General features: G+C 43.4%; 1 long non-coding RNA gene across 1 annotated transcript; it reads right to left on the bottom strand.

Moving 5' to 3' along the window:
* Window positions 1-4,015: 4,015 nt before the first annotated feature.
* On the bottom strand, window positions 4,016-17,333 carry LOC133613218 (uncharacterized). Its single transcript, XR_009816424.2, has 3 exons — window positions 17,236-17,333; window positions 4,753-4,873; window positions 4,016-4,082 (listed from the first exon to the last, which is right to left on the bottom strand). It is a non-coding gene; the product is annotated as an uncharacterized lncRNA (long non-coding RNA).
* Window positions 17,334-18,085: the final 752 nt, after the last annotated feature.

Raw genomic sequence — 18,085 nt, 5'->3', positions numbered from 1 at the left:
CAAAAGCCAGCATCTGTGATGGTATGGGGGTGTATTAGTGCCTAAGGCATGGGTAACTTATACATCTGTGAAGGCATTATTAATGCTGAAAGGTACATAAAGGTTTTGGAGCAACATATGTTGCCATCCAAGCAACGTTATCATGGACACCCCTGCTTATTTCAGCAAGACAATGCCAAGCCACGTGTTACAATAGCGTGGCTTCATAGTAAAAGAGTCCGGGTACTAGACTGGCCTGCCTGTAGTCCAGACATGTCTCTCATTGAAAATGTGTGGCGCAATATGAAGTGGAAAATACCACAACGGAGACCCGTTGAACAACTTAAGCTGTACATCAAGCAAGAATGGGAAATAATTCCACCTGAAAAGTTTCAATAATTGGTCTCCTCAGTTTCCAAACATTTACTGAGTGTTGTTAAAAGGAAAGACCATGTAACACAGTGGTAACAATGCCCCTGTGCCAACTTTTTTGCAATGTATTGCTGCCATTAAGTTAATGATTATTTTCAACAAAAAAAAAAAGTTTCACAGTTGAAACATTAAATATCTTGTCTTTGCAGTCTATTCAATTGAATATAAGTTTAAAAAGATTTGCAAATCATTGTATTCTGTTTTTATTTACGATTTACACAATGTGCCAACTTCACTGGTTTGGGGTTTTGTACATCAAAGATACTAAAACAATATTATATTTAATCAGATTATGTTTAATTAGATGATGATTATTATCCAATTACAACCATGACTAAATTATGCTCACTGCATCGCGTTACTATCAACTGCAAGATAAATGACAGGACACAATTAAATATTTATTTACCATACTATATGTTTGTATACAACAAACTAAACAACATTATAAAGACTGTTTTTCTTGTCTGACTTTTTTTGTGTATCATCCACGTCCTGTTTTGAATCGTTGGCAGCAGCAGTTTTCTGCCACGCTACATGTATTTTGGACCACGTTGTTATTGTTGCTATTCTAGATTGTTTGGACTAAATGCTTCCTGTTACATGCTAGGCAGTTTCTTTCTTACTGAACACCTCGATGTGCACATTAATTCACATTCCATAATTGAATTCCACATATGCTAAAGGTTGTAAGTGTTGTACAAGCATACACATGTTTTAAATTAGATTTTCCTCTAAGGTTATATTTCTCCTCTTTTGTTGTACATTCTTGGCTAGCAGGTTATAGTTTGCTTTGTACATCATTTTAGCTGTTTCCAAATGCACCAAATCGTTGAATTTCAATATTTGTGATTTAATAAATAAAGGGTTTGTATGATCTCTGTATCCAACATTATGTATTATTTTAATTGATCTTTTTTGTAACACAGTTAGTGAATGAAGCGCACATTTGCAGTTGTTTCCCCATATTTCTACACAATAACTGAGATATGGTAACACTAGTGAGCAGTAAAGAATATGAAGTGATTTTTGGTCCAGAACATGTTTTGCTTTATTCATTATTGACGTGTTTCTTGCTAGTTTATGTTGTATATTTTTTACATGAAATTTCCAATTAATTTCATCATCTATTATTACACCCAAAAATGTGTTTTATTTTACCCTTTCAATATCTACTCCGCCTATTTGTATTTGTGTTTGACTTTCTCTTCTACTGTTACCAAATAGCATTATTTTAGTTTTAGTGAGATTCAAAGATAGTCTGTTTTTGTCAAAACTTGTTTTTATTTTTTTTAATAGAGTGCAAAATAAAAATCCTTCTAGCAAATCCCTTTTTATTCATAGTTGTTTTTGTAATAAAACCATTACGTGATTGAATAAATTTGCCATGGGGTGGCGACTTGTCCAGGATGTATCCCTCCTACCGCCCGAATGCAGCTGGGATAGGCTCCAGCACCCCCGTGCGACCCGTAAAGGGATGGATGGGTTGAATAAATGACACCTCCAGCGAAATGCCATCCAATAAATTAAACAACATAATATATTTGTCATAAATGGTTTAAATATATGGAGCATTGGACTGCAAAAAATATTGTGCAGCTCTATTTATTGACCTGTCAAAGGTGTTTGACACAGTCAACCATATGATTTTAGGAGATAGATTGCACATGATTGGCATATTTGGGCATGCTGTTAACTGGTTTTCTAATTGCCTTTCTAATAGAACACAATGTGTCCAGTTTGCTGGGTCTTCTCCATCTTTCCTCCCTGTGTTAAAGGGCGTACCACAGGGTTCTATATTAGGACCCCTGCTGTTCTCCATTTACGTGAACAATCTTTGTGATAAAATATCAGATGCTGCGTTCCATTTCTATGCAGATGATGCGGTCATATATTGTCCATCCCCCTCTGCAGTGCAAACCCTTGAACTCTTGCAGTCTGTTTTTGATGTTGTTCAGTCTCAGCTGACCCAATGTAGGCTAGTGCTAAATGCAGACAAATCAATCCATCCATCCATATTCTACCGCTTGTCCCTTTCATGGTTGCGAGGGGTGCTGGAGCCTATCTCAACTGCATTCGGGCAGAAAGCGGGGTACACCCTGGACAAGTCGCCACTTCATCGCAGGGCCAACACAGATAGACAACATTCACACTCACATTCACACACTAGGGCCAATTTTTAGTGATGTTAATCAACCTATCCCCAGATGCATGTCTTTGGAGGTGGGTGGAAGCCGCAGTACCCGGAGGGAACCCACGCAGTCACAGGGAGAACATGAAAAATCCACGCAGAAAGATCCAGAGCCTGGGATTGAACTCAGGACTACTCAGAACCTTCGTATTGTGAGGCACATGCACTAACCCCTGTTCCACCGTGCTGCCCCAGACAAATCTAAGGTGATGTTATTCTCAAATGGCAAACGGCTGCCATTGAACATCCCTAAAATATTGACTATTCATGGGGTCGAGCTTGAGTTGGTCACAACATATAAGCACTTAGGAATTATTATTGATGAGAGATTGTCTTTTAAAGGGGAACATTATCACAATTTCAGAAGGGTTAAAATCATTAGGAGGACGAATTCGGCGATCGCCTTCTAACCAACGATTGGTATGTGTTTGTTTGGCATTAAAGGAAACTAACAACTATGAACTAGGTTTACAGCATATGAAATACATTTGGCAACAACATGCACTTTGAGAGTGCAGACAGCCCAGTTTTCATCAATTAATATATTCTGTAGACATACCCTCATCCGCTCTCTTTTCCTGAAAGCTGATCTGTCCAGTCCAGTTGGAAATGCATCTGCTTTGAGTGTCGCAGGATATCCACACATTCTTGCCATCTCTGTCGTAGCATAGCTTTCGTCGGTAAAGTGTGCGGAACAAACGTCCAATTTCTTGCCACTTTCGCATCTTTGGGCCACTGGTGCAACTTGAATCCGTCCCTGTTCGTGTTGTTACACCCTCCGACAACACACCGACGAGGCATGATGTCTCCAGGGTACGGAAAACAGTCTAAAAAACGGAAAATAACAGAGCTGATTTGACTCGGTGTTTGTAATGTGTTTGAGAAAATGGCGGATTGCTTCCCGATGTGACGTCACGTTGTGACGTCATCGCTCCGGGAGCGAATAATAGAAAGGCGTTTAATTCGCCAAAATTCACCCATTTAGAGTTCGAAAATCGGTTAAAAAAATATATAGTCTTTTTTTCTGCAACATCAAGGTATATATTGACGCTTACATAGGTCTGGTGATAATGTTCCCCTTTAAAGCACACATACAAAAGCTTGTGTCTCAGCTTCAAATTAAATTGGGTTTCTTTTTTAGAAATAAGTCTTGTTTTTCCCCAAAAGTTAGGAAACATCTGATCTCATCCACCTTTATTCCTTTACTTGATTATGGAGACTTGCTTTTTATGAATGCACCTGGCAGTTATTTGAAAAAACTAGACACTGTATGTCACTGTTCCTTACATTTTACTACTGGTTGTGGAAATCACTGTACTCTGTATGCAAAGGCAAACTGTCCATCTTTAACTGCCCGAAGACTTTCTCGATGGATAGTTTTTACATATAAATGTCTTCTTGGACTTGTCCCCACCTAACTGTGTTCCTTTGTGTGTAGAGACTCCAGCCATTACAGTCTATATCCTCCACATGTTGGTTCCTAGAGCCAACACAGAAGCCTTCAGTTATGCTGCTCCCTGGTCATGGAATGACATCCAGAAAGATCTGAAGCTACCAGAATTGATCACTTTGGGGGAGTTTTAGGTCCGTTTTTAAAAGATAGAGAAACCAGTTCTCTTGGGAAATGTACTTGCCTTTAAATTTAATTATTACTTAATCATTTGAAATTATTTTTGACCTGTTGTGGTATGACTGCTGTTGTTCTGTTGTATTGACTTGTTGTCATTAATATTGTAAGTTTGTTTGTGCCTCCCTCTTTGTCAGGTCACTCTTGAAAATAGATTTCAATCTCAATGAGTCTTTACCTGGGTAAATAAAAGAAATTGAATAATAAACTGTTATAAACCCTTCATAGGTGTACCGTAACTATCTATCGGTACTGTAATCCTCTTCACTGATTGGCTGGGAGGAGTCACATGATTCTACAGCCTTTTTGTGAGGTGTGTGGTGTTTTGTTTTCACTAACATGGTTCCTTGCCCTCTAAAGGGCGCCAACCCTCTTGACACACCTTGACTGGTCACAGCCGAGGAGACGGCGCCACAAGTGCGCGCCACAAGTGTTAACACCAATTAAACGCGCGGAACCTTCCTGTCGTTCTTCACACAGTGTGACGTGGTCAACAATAACACACACACTCTCAAACTCTCACCTTCAGCTTTCATTAGAGGCACATCGAATGGCGGCAGATCCTTGCATTTCCTGACATTTTGCAGGAATCGATTGCAATTTAATCAGTGTGGGCGTGCTGTTATCGGCCATGCTTGCAACGGCTGTTGATAGGGAAACAAACCCAGAGATTTACAGCAAGACTGAACACTGCGAAATACAAGAGAGCAACATCAATGTTGATAATAGCAATGGCAGATTTGAAAGCATATTATTTATTGTTATGAACCCTCATTACTCCTTCTCGCCATTTATCTGTCAGTCAATATCAGTGAATTTGCCAGTTGGTAAGTGACATATCTGTCCATTATTCATTCAAGTCCTAAAAACAATCCCCACAACGTGAATGAATGATCTCTTTAAGCTTTTTGGTTCTGGAATAACCTCATTGTTTTGTGCAATAGTGATAACTGTGTCTCATATCCAAGGGCTAAACACATTACATAAAATACAAAGTCAAAAGCAATGTGCAAGAGTTTAATGTCACTAACTGTGAACTGCAGGTTTTTTATTCAGATTTTAAGAGACGCCTCGAGGTGACCGTAAATAAAGTCTGCACCTCGCTACCAATTTCCTAAAGATTTAATGGGGTGATAATGTGTTCAAATGAAACTCTGTGGGGAGATCTCAAAGTGCACTGATGGAGATTTTCACCCATTTGTACTTACAATATATACATAGGTTGAAAGACTGCGGTATCATCACATTCATTTACAGTATCAGTTGGAAAAGACAAGAGTGCAGGTGACACATAATTGTATCACATTGTATTTGTTTTTGGTCGTTTTACTACTTCTGTTTTCAAAAGAAAAAAGTCCCAAAAGTTGTACAGTTTGAGTTCAACCAACATTTTCTGGAAACATTTGCTAAATCAGCATCTCAAGCGGTAACTCCAAAAATATGTTTTGCTTTTTCTTTCTGTCGCTAACGGAGCGTAACAGTGATGGCAACACGGAACAATATGCTGATAACCATGTATTACGGAATATTACTTACAGCAACATAAGAGTCTAAAAAGTTAAAGTACCGCTGATAGTCACACACACACTAGGTGTGGTGAGATTATCCTCTGCATTTGACCCATCACGCTCACGCCCTGGGAGGTGAGGGGAGCAGTGAGCAGCAGCGTTGGCCGCAGGCGGGAATTATTTTGGTGATTTAACCCTCAATTCCAACCCTTGAGGCTGAGTGCCAAGCAAGGAGGTAATGGGTCCCATTTGTATAGTCTTTGGTATGACTCGGCCGGGGTTTGAACTCACGACCTACCAATCTCAGGGCGGACAGTATAACCACTAGGCCACTGTGCAGGTAGCTGCTCAGTAGAATAATACCGCGACGCCTGACGGTATCAAACAAAACTTAGTGTGTAGTTTTTTCCAGATTTTTCTCCGCGTTGGCCGGGTCTGGAAAAAAACTACATCTCAGAATCAGAATCAGAAATCCTGTATTAATCCCCGAGGGGAAATTAAGGTTTTCAACACAATTCCATTCAAGAGCAGACAAACATTACAGGGAGACAGAACAGGATCGCTGACGGGTCTGCCAACTTCCGGCGCCCCTTACAAAAAAGGTGAGAAACAGGTAAACGCTGGGGGGGCGGGGAAGTAAGACGACAAATTCTGTGTTTACGTTAGAGTGGGCCTTTCTGTAGTGGAAAAGATGGGCCCTGACGTCAAAGAGATTAAGAACTCCCCAAGCTAGTGTATGTTCCTATATCTTTATGCATATCCAGATGACATATCGATCGGTTCCGAGAAGAAACCTGAGCTGAAAGACTGATGATATTTCACCAACATGAACCTTCCCCTTAATTGCGTGGAGACATCCACATGTTGACGACCTGAGCCCTGCTCGTCTGCTAACCACTGGGCATCGGTCTGCCTGAGGCTGTGCAAGGAAATGAAGGCATCCAAATAAGTGTTTTGCTGGCGGAAGGCCTGATCAACAAGATAGAAATACTCGCACTGTTTATGTCGGGTTAGATCCCAATCCCGGAGGGAGAAGGGGGTAAGGGAGGTGAAGGATCATCAGTGGTGTGTAACGAGGACATACAGTTGATCCATGCAAACATGCGCAGTGTCATCCATGAGGGAGCGCGGCGTGGACACGCCGGGCTGCGAGCTAATTAGAATTAAACAAATAGGTCCAACACTGCAAAGCGCTTTCCTGCCAAAAGGCTGCAGCGAGATGCAGAGCAGTGCTTGAAATGATCACCTCTAACCATGTCATTAAAGGCACAATGTTCGTCACCGTGGCAACATAAATGCGGTCTCTGCCTTTTTTTTTATTTGTAATGCTTGAGAACAATCAAAAGTTGCACCCGATCCCCTGGTGAATTAAAGGCACACAGCTAAATACAGACACACTTTGACAGTTCACGTTTGTCTCCTCTCAGCGGGGAATAGCACATAACAACCTCTTTCTTTCTGCTGGAGGGGGTTAGTTAGTAGCAACACTTGACAATCAAAGCAGCTCTGCCACTCTTAATTGTACAACAATTACCATGACACACAACTGTCAGCTTTTGACGGGTGACCGTAATTGGGTGACACAGTTATTATGTGACGTGTGTTCGCTCTCCTTTTACACATGCAGGGTCTCGCAGAAGTGAGTCCACTTCTACCACAGAACATCTTCTCAAGAGATGGGTCGGACGGGCTTCACAGTGCCTTGGCTGAATGACGCCTCTGTCTCCTTGGACGCATCCTAGCTCATCCATGCGGACTGGACACTGGCCGAGAGTTGGTGGGCGGCCCAGGGTGGAGTCGGCTCTCTTGGTTGCTTTGTTGGGTCTGCTCCTGTCTCTGGCCATGCTCCCCCAACCCCAGCAGACGATGGTGTGGAACACCGCAGAGGCCACCACAGTGTGTGTGTGGGTGCTGAAATGATGTTTTTGTTTGGTTGCTTGTCTATGCTTGGTGCAATCGTGTGTGCGCAATGTATTGTATTGGTTGATTTTTTTATTTTTTTTTTAACTTTTTGTAGCTGCTGGAGTGGCAGCTGGTTGCATCAGCTCTGCTCTTTTAATGTTTTTAATGTTTCCCTCTTACACAAGTTTATGTGTGCCATGGCTATGAGGTTTTTATTTTCCTTGGCGTCAGTCTGGACCCCCTCTCCAGGGCCCCGGGCTTAGACTAAATATCACCCCTCCCCTCCCAGCGTTGACCTGTTTTTCACTTTTTTTTGTAAGGGGCGCCGGAAGTTGGCAGACCCCTGTTCTGTCTCCCTGTAATGTTTGTTTGCTCTTAAATGGGATTGTACTGAAAAACGTAATTTCCCCTCAGGGATAATTAAAGTACTTCTGAATCTGAGATAATAGGCCTTTATTCACCATAGGAACGTTTACAGGAACTTTCCCCACTCCTGTGTTTCCACCAAAAAACTACCCAGGTAGAATTACGTTTTTCAGGAACTTTTCGGAGTCCCTGCCAGCTAGGTGGGACTTTTGGAAGGTTCCCAGAACTTTATCGGGGGGCGGTCTGTGTTGTCAAACGCTGATTGGTTGAACACAGTTATTTTTGGAACACACAAGCGCCATTACAGAATGCTAGACGACTCGTTTATTTCCCATTTCTTGTGCATTTCTATTACGAAATACTTGACAAAGAAGAGAAAGAAGAACAAAAGGAACTTTAAGATTTGCAGGAACTTTTTTGGGGCTAAACAGTGGAACTATCATGCAATGTTTTACTCAGCCGTAGTCATTAAACCATATGCAGTTTATTGTTGTTTATTAGTTTTTACAAATTTCATTTCAATACGCGAAGCTACGAGAAGTGGACGGACTTTTTTAAATGTATTTACAGAATATGAAGCCGGACTCGAAGCGGTGATCTAAGCTGCTTACTACTCTGACTTTGTTGGATAAATGTGAAATATAGGAGGCAGCACACAAGTGGAACAAAGGTAAATAACATCAAATATTAACTATTTACTTTACTACATGTTGTAAAAGTAGTCAGTGACACTCTATTTGTGTAGTTATTAGCATCAACTCGAGTGAACAGACTGCTAATGCTAAAAAGCTAACGCTAAAGCCGATGTGTTTGTGTTGTCAGACAAACACTGACATTTATTATTTATATATTGTTATTTACCGGTGAAATGGACCAAAAGGAATCGCATGACCCTCATAAATTTGTTACGATCCGCTGCACGGATCATAGTTTGTTTATGTTTCTCGTCACATATGTTTTCAGCACATTTGATTTTGTTTGTGTTCAGTTGCCATGTCAGCTGATTACTTTCACCTGCCTCTGGTTAGTGTTCGGGACGCGCACCTGTTGCCCGGGCACTAATCAGAGGGCTATTTAGTCTTTGCTCTGGCCTCACTCTGTCTGGCTTCGTAGTTTGTTCTCACACAACTGATGACGACGATTATGTACTGTTTCTTAGCTACTAGTTCTCACGCTAGGCTCTTTTGGTTTGCTAGCTCCCACGCTAGCCCTTTTGTTTATTCATCATATTATTTATATTTATAATAAATAATTTTTCCTACCTGCAAGCTGTGTCCGAAGCCATCTGCATCCTTGGGAGAACCACACCCGCATGACTATGCGACCACGTCGTTTCAGTACGAAGCCAGCAAAAAACAATTCTCCCGCACTGGCTAACGAGGAGTTGGACGAAGGTACGCTCATGGTGTTGCGAGCGATGGAAGCCGAGACGCTTCGCTATTCGACGGAGGAGAGGTCGAATCTCATGTGGGGACCTGGAGGCTCTCTTATCCCCATCGATTCCCTCTGGTCGGAAGACATCGCCGCTACACCGCAGTACCGTACGCGCCGTCAAAGACGGAAGCCGGCCAGAAGGTCTTTCCCTCGCCGCCAAGACGCGCCGCTCCTGCAAACTCCTCCCCCGGACCGAAGCAAGCTACATGCAGCTCAAACTCCCCCTCCTCAGATGTTTGGCAACCCCATCGACCACTTCGCCAAAAAATTCTCCGATTGAGCTGTAAGTCACATGGACAGTTGTAACAGTGATGTCATTTCATTGGCGCCTCCCGAAGAGGTAACTCCGCCCACTTCTGATGACATCATTGAACAAGATTTTTTTTTTCCCTCTTCTAATTCTTTCTGTCAGCCAATACCAAATGATTTTCATTCTAAGATAAAACATTATCAGGACATTTTTGCTAAGTGTAAATCTAGTCAGTCACATTCTGATTTTCAAACTCCACCTCCAGTGACTTTGTTTCCGCCCCCAGTGACTATTGCTCCGCCCACTGCACATATTTTTTCCCCCTGTGCTCCCACCCAATCTCAAGTGAGGAGTAATAATAGTCAATTTGGACAATTTAAAGAAGAGTATACCCCCCTCCATACCTCCCCCCACCCACCCTTGAAGACGGTTCCAAACCGCAAAGAGCGCGTCTGGTATCCGCGTCTTGAGGGGGGGGCTAGTACTGGGAACTGTGCTAGTGCGGTGCGCAACCACCTGCACGGCCACCGCCACCAGTTTTTCGGCGTGCTAAGCCGCAACCTCCTGCACGGCCACCGCCACCAGTTTTTCGGCGTGCTAAGCCGCAACCCCCTGCACGGCCACCGCCACCAGTCTTTCGGCGTGCTAAACCGCAACCTCCTGCAAGGCCACCGCCACCAGTCTTTCGGCGTGCTAAGCCGCAACTTCCTGCAAGGCCACCGCCACCAGTCTTCCGGCGTGCTAAACCGCAACCTCCTGCACGGCCACCGCCACCAGTCCTTCGTCCTGCTAAGCCACAACCGCCAGCTAGGCCACCTCCAGCTGCACCTCGGCTAGCACCTGTTCCTGCACCTCGGCTGACACACCAAGCTTCGTCTCCAGTACCTCCACCACGCCAAGCTCCACCATGCCAAGTTCCTCGGCTGGTTCCCACACCAGCGCCGGCTCCAAGGCTGGTTCTCACACCAGCGCCGGCTCCAAGGCTGGTTCTCACACCAGCGCCGGCTCCAAGGCTGGTTCTCACACCAGCGCCGGCTCCAAGGCTGGTTCTCACACCAGCGCCGGTTCCAAGGCTGGTTCTCACACCAGCGCCGGCTCCAAGGCTGGTTCCCACACCAGCGCCGGCTCCAAGGCTGGTTCCCACACCAGCGCCGGCTCCAAGGCTGGTTCCCACACCAGCGCCGGCTCCAAGGCTGGTTCCCACACCAGCGCCGGCTCCAAGGCTGGTTCCCACACCAGCGCCGGCTCCAAGGCTGGTTCCCACACCAGCGCCGGCTCCAAGGCTGGTTCCCACACCAGCGCCGGCTCCAAGGCTGGTTCCCACACCAGCGCCGGCTCCACGGCTGGTACCCACACCAGCACCGGCTCCACGGCTGGTACCCACACCAGCGCCGGCTCCACGGCTGGTACCCACACCAGCGCCGGCTCCACGGCTTGTACCCACACCAGCGCCGGCTCCACGGCTGGTACCAGAACCTGCACCTGCCTCCACGGCGACGACGTCGGCTCCTCCTGCTTCCACGGCGACGTCGGCTCCTCCTGCTTCCACGGCGACGTCGGCTCCTCCTGTTTCCACGGCGACGTCTGCTCTCTACTCGTCTTCGTCTCAGCGACCTCGAGTGGTCTGGCTGCGCAAGCGGCGCTCTCGGAGGTTTGTTTATGGACGCCAGTGGCGCAAACAGCAGCGACACCCGAGACGTAGTCGTAGAACTCTCCGGCTGCTGAACTTCTGGCGCCACTCACGCCCACCTTCTCGGCAGCCACGAATGTGGCCTTTCCGTGGTCGCCCGCCTCGCCTGCGGCAGCGGCGTTCCACTCGCCGCCGCCACCTGACTCTTCCCCGGTGGATTCGGGGACACGTGGCCTGGCGACCCACCACCAAATCCTCCCTCCACCCTCCCTTGACTCTCGAACTATTTCTTGTTTTTTGGGTTCTAGTTTTATTTAGTGTCAAGGGACATCTGGAATCTGTCCTTTAAGGGGGGGGTACTGTTACGATCCGCTGCACGGATCATAGTTTGTTTATGTTTCTCGTCACATATGTTTTCAGCACATTTGATTTTGTTTGTGTTCAGTTGCCATGTCAGCTGATTACTTTCACCTGCCTCTGGTTAGTGTTCGGGACGCGTACCTGTTGCCCGGGCACTAATCAGAGGGCTATTTAGTCTTTGCTCTGGCCTCACTCTGTCTGGCTTCGTAGTTTGTTCTCACACAACTGATGACGACGATTATGTACTGTTTCTTAGCTACTAGTTCTCACGCTAGGCTCTTTTGGTTTGCTAGCTCCCACGCTAGCCCTTTTGTTTATTCATCATATTATTTATATTTATAATAAATAATTTTTCCTACCTGCAAGCTGTGTCCGAAGCCATCTGCATCCTTGGGAGAACCACACCCGCATCACTATGCGACCACGTCGTTTCAAAATTATTTCTTTACGGAGAGGACGATTTTCTGACTGTTGGACAATGCGAACAAAAGCCTGATTTGTTATGAACAATTCGGTGGACATTATTTTATAAATCATATCGTTTTGTATAGTATTGCTTTGTATTTTAATTACTTACTATTTAGTAAAATAACTGTGACCTATGATTGTTTGTTTATTTACATGGTATTAGTGTAGAAATATTCTAAACCTCTCCTCCATACATCATCAGTATGATTTGTATAAACTACCCCGAACTGTGAAATGCGGTGGAAACACAAACCATATGCTTCTACAGGAACCCCCTGGTTTTAGGAACCAAACGTTCCTGAACATTTGGTGGAACAGAGCCTAATGTCGCAGAAATTAACCGTGGATATACTTTGGAGTAGTCAGTGTACAGCTTGTATAGCTTTACAAACACCTCATTGTACAAACTTTTCAATTTACGCACCACGGACCGAATTTAAAAAAAAATGCTTTGGTGTACGAACCTTGTCTCGGTGTACGAACGCTTCATCCACTCATTGTGTGCCTGCAGTGAATGGAGCCAACAATAATTGGCATTGTAGAAAAAGTTGTATTGGCATCAACAATTTGGCAGTACATCCAACCGGCCTCACAACCGCAGACCATACTCTTAGTTCCTAGTTTCATGAAATATTGTAATAATGTTCAGCATTTACCTTGGAGAGTGGACTTTCTCTCCTTCAGCCTGCTTCCTCGTCATGAAGTAGAATATTATTATGTTGCACTCAAACCTTTTTGAGTGACGGAATTTAAAAATCAGAGCCGACAGCGAGTAATGTCTTCTAGCCGGCCGGGCTAGAAGACAAAACAAACCGAAACATGCCAAACACAGCATCAGCAGCCCCTTCACACTTCCATGAATAAAATGACAGTCGTTTGGATGCCCGCGACTGCATACCATAGAGGCGGGGCTGATTCGCAGCAATTGGTAAGACATCATTGTCAATGGTTTGTTTCTCTGATTCGGTCGTCTGCGACAACTCCTTTGCATTAACTTTCACGTTTCAGGCAGTTTAGGGGAGGATTGTGTCAATCTGGGGCTGTAGACAAATACTAATTCAACCAAGGGTGAAAAAGCATGCAACTCAAATTAAAAACACATTCTCAAAATACTCATACATTAAAAGGAAACTGCACGTTTTTTTGGAATTTTGCCTATCGTTCACAATCATTATAAGAGACATGACGACGGAGTTTGTTTTTTTTCATTCTGAATATTGAATAACTGCGATCAAAAGTCAGCTTAAAATGGAGCCTATGGGAGCCGTTCAATTCTGCCTATAGAGCCCTTAAAAAAACATCCAAACACCTCCATTAAGGTTTTATATACATGATGTAAGAACATATGTAATGTAGTAACGGGCACATTTAAATTAACATTTAATATTTTGATCATTTTAAGCATATGCGGCGCATTAATTTAAAAAACGCATCATGTTTACTTTTTTTTTCTTCTTAATCACAGATTGTTACTCACTGCAGACTTTATGAGAGCCAACAATCAATGTAAAACATCACTTACTGTACAAGGTCTGCTGTCATTAGGATGCCGACTGCTTGGATGTTCATATATTCTCATTTAGATGAAGAATGACTCATAATCCTCACGAAAAAATGGGGCGGGGGAGGGAACAAGCGATATTTGTGTCGTTCTAGCCAGTTCGAGTCCCAATTTGTAGGATTATATCCTCGGCCTTCTACTTTTCAGGTGAGAGACATGATTTATGATCTACAATAAACTTACAGGGAGCAAGGAAACGAGGAAGCAGCAGACCACTCGATGATGTAAACATAGGCACACACGGAAGTGAACATGTCGCCACTGGAAATAGTTCGTCTCTGTTAGCGCTTATAAAAACAATATCACTAATACCTGGTTAATATTCAAGTTAACAAAATGTAAATGGAGTATTGTTGGCGCTTTTTGAATGGCTATTTATCTGATTTTATGGGCAGAATAGCGGAGCTCCCATTGGCTCCACTGTAAGCAGACTTTTATTTACGTTTATTTAATATTTAGAATGCATTTTAAAAATCCATCTGTCGTCATGTCTTTCATAATGATTGTGAACGATAGGCAACCTTTAAAAAAAAAGTGCAGTTCCCCTTTAAGGGGGTCATAATATGACATATCTTCTACATTTAAAACACTTCCTTGTGGTCGACATAAGATGTAATGGTGGTTATTTGGTCCTAATTCTTAATAGTTTGGGTTTCACAGACCATCTTCAAGCTGCTCTCTGACTGCCTCTTCAGAATGTGCCGTTTTATGGGTGGTCTTAGATTACATGCTGAAGTTTTCCTCCAGGCCAAGCCCAAGCTCTACACCCCATCAGTCCTGTTGTAGTTTTTAGCGCTTCCATATTGAGTCTGATGACAGATATTAGTGACAACTATACACTACTTTGCATTAGAAACGGCAACAGCAAAGGATTTTAACATGCATGTGCATGTACGAGCCAGCCTGCCCCATAACAAGAGTAAAGTAATAAAGAACTTACCTACAACTGAATAAAAAGGCAGACTCACGCAAAGCCCTTCGGGTAAATATCTACCATATATGGAAATATCCGCTGACGTAACTAAGGCAAAGTACGTCACTAAACTCCCAAACTCCCCCAAAAAAGAGAGCAAGTGTAACGGTTCAGTGGGAGAAGGAGATGGCACGGAGGCAGGGACGTCGTTAGCTTGCAGCATGTTTATTGAAATATATATAAAGTGTGTGATTAAACCATATGTATACGGTGTGAATAGGTGTAGCGATTATATGAGGCGTGTTATCAGGTGGTGTTGAAGGTGTGTGTTAAGATCGGTGCGGAAGTCCAGAAAGGGCAAGGCAGGCCCGGAGGTCCAGGGACAGGCAGGAGGTTAGGGGCTGGAGCGAGGCGTCGTGGTCCAAAGGCAGGCGTGAGGTCGAGATCCAGGGAGGCAGCAGAGAGTCCAGAGGGGATCCAGGGAGACGAGACACACAGCTCGAAACCAGGGGACGACGAAGGGCTGTGTACAAGTACAAGTAGCTACGTTCTGGCACAGGAACGCAGGGCGCGCTAGCTTAAGAAGGCAGGATGATTGCAGCCGCACAGAGGCGCCGCTGCAGCAGGAGAGGAGCACCCGTGGGCGTGTCAGGAGGCACGCTCAGCAGAGCACATAGCAGAGAGGCGGCAGGTGTTTGAACCGTAACAGCAAGATTGTTCTATAGATAAAGAATTCAAATTTCTGGGACGTATGGGGGATCCCAAATGCACAAACACAGGTATCAATAGGTAAGAAAAGTTGGTTTTGCATAATAGTACCCCTTTAAGGTACTGGTAAGTCAAGGTACCACTGTATAGCCTATGCTATTTGTTTTTTTCCAACCATTGGCCAACAGGGTACACTTGATTTTGCTCCACAAATTCCGCCTAGCAACAAGTAGCCACCAACCAAGACACAGACTCCAAGCCAGTCTGAGCGATACATAACGTTTTATTTCAGTTTCACAGTGAACCATGAATGGGTTGTGTTTGAACAACACATTTGATTTAGAATGTATTTGTCTTAAATCAGTTATTAAAAGTGACCTGTCATTTTTTTCCTCCATATAAAATGTCACCTTGCATGTGACGACTCCAGTCCTTACTCCTGGTCAAACATGACCAACTCCCCTGCACAGTTCCTTTCCCATTACGCTCCACAACGACCTCTCTGACCAAGGTAATTACCTCGGCTCACGAGTCATCTAAGTCAAAAGATAAAGCCTGCAGAGATCTCCCTGCATCAGATTAGCACACTGCGGCTTTTGTTCGTGGCTCCGCCGGTTCCATTTAGAACCTGCACACCCAGTCTGGTGTGTTTTTTCGAGAGTAGGCAAAAGGGAAAATGTGTCTTTAGCTTGCTTGTCAGCATGAGAAGGGAAGATAAGCGCGGTGTGGTATTTAATTAAGAGGGGAGGAAGGCCTAGTGGTGTCAGGCTACACACACACACACACACAAACACACACACACACACACACTCAAACAACAATTGACCTTAGTGAACATGTCAGCTTGTTATCTGTGAGACAGTCAACAGTCATGCTCTCAGACAGACTTTTGATTTTTTCCCTACCCAGTCGCAGCTATTCAGCAGACGGATTATCGTGTTTACTGATTGTTCTTTTTTTTTCTCTCCGCCTCACGCTACGTGTAATCATGTTGCTAAAATACATGAATAATAAATGCATAAGCAAAATACTTCTCCCCATGCTAGCGTGACAGCCTGGCTGAAGTTGATATGACACAACTGAGAAACAAGACTACTTTTGGAGTCAAATGGGGTAAAAAAAAAAAAAAAAAAGCAGTGTATCTGTGTGTATGGGGAAGTGATACGCACAGAAATTGTCTAAATTAGATCAATATCAATTTTACCAGTGCATCTTTATGAGTGCACATTAAGTAGTGACAGGAAGACGGATGCTGTAATTGTCCCATTAACATGTTTATGCTTTCTGTGGGTGAACACTGACATCCTCAGGCGGAAAGCAGAATTACACTTCGTTATTCATGTCTTTTTTTTTTTAGTGAGTCGTCGTTTCAACCTCATCAATCACAACAAAAGGTACTAAGGGGAAAAAAGATACATTCTATACATGTGCATAATTCAGTTTAATGCAACATATTTGTATAACCTAAAAAGGCTTAAAAGGTTCATTTTTCTATAACAGACGAGCAGAGAGTAATTTATTGATTAATTTTCCACCTGACTGCTCACATAGAAAAAACTAGTTATGGCAAATTAATTAAACACATTTTACTACCTGTTTAAAATTAAAAGTGACATATGCATTTATTATACGACTCGGAATGTTTATCTCAGCGAATAAGACATAATCATTCATTAATAATCACTAGTGTCTCTTTAAGGTGTACTTCCTAGGTCTGACCAGCAGGTGGCTCTATAGCAACTGGTTTAAAATAAAATAAACTTGCTTGTAAGTATTTCCTAGGTCTTAATCGAGGCTCAAGTCGTTCGTTTTGCTCGCAGACATTTATTTTAGCCACTTCTTCACGTTACCAACGATGCCAAATATAATGCCGTCAGAACTAATAAAATAAGCAAACAGAACTTACAATTAGTTAGCCTCCATTAACGTCTTCTCCATCAAACATTGTGTTGTCTCATGCTGCTTCCCTAATTCCGTCACATATAAATTGTCCCCCCAACAACGTGACCAAACCGGAACAAAAAATGTATTCCCCTCTCAATTTACATGGGTTTTGTAACAAAAATAAAGTTAACATGAACTTCCATTAATTAACCCAAGCAAATACCTTTTTAATCACGTCATGTGAACAATATGAACTTATATTTATGCATTGTATGTATTCTCACCAACTGTGAAATGATATAACAAATATACAGTAGTGGGCAAAAGTTTACATACACTTGTAAAGAACATAATGTCATGGCTGTCTTGAGTTTCCAATCATTTCTACAACGCTTTTTTTTTTGTGATAGAGTGATTGGAGCACATACTTGTTGGTCACAAAAAAACATTCATGAAGTTTGGTTCTTTTATGAATTTATTATGGGTCTACTGAAAATGTGAGCAAATCTGCTGGGTCAAAAGTATACATACAGCAATGTTAATATTTGGTTTCATGTCCCTTGGCAAGTTTCACTGCAACAAGGCACTTATGGTAGCCATCCACAAGCTTCTGGCAAGCTTCTGCTTGAATTTTTGACCACTCCTCTTGACAAAATTGGTGCAGTTCAGCTAAATTTGTTGATTTTCTGACATGGACTTGTTTCTTCAGCATTGTCCACATGTCAGGACATTGGGAAGGTCATTGTAAAACCTTAATTCTAGCCTGATATAGCCATTCCTTTACCACTTTTGACGTGTGTTTGGGGTCATTGTCCTGTTGGAACACCTAACTACGCCCAAGACCCAACCTCCGGGCTGATGATTTTAGGTTA

This window comes from Nerophis lumbriciformis, linkage group LG13 (genome assembly GCF_033978685.3).
Source record: "Nerophis lumbriciformis linkage group LG13, RoL_Nlum_v2.1, whole genome shotgun sequence".
NCBI classification, from domain to species: Eukaryota; Metazoa; Chordata; class Actinopteri; order Syngnathiformes; family Syngnathidae; genus Nerophis; species Nerophis lumbriciformis.
Note: the sequence above shows the minus strand (reverse complement) of the source record. Positions and strands in the feature narration are given on the sequence as shown.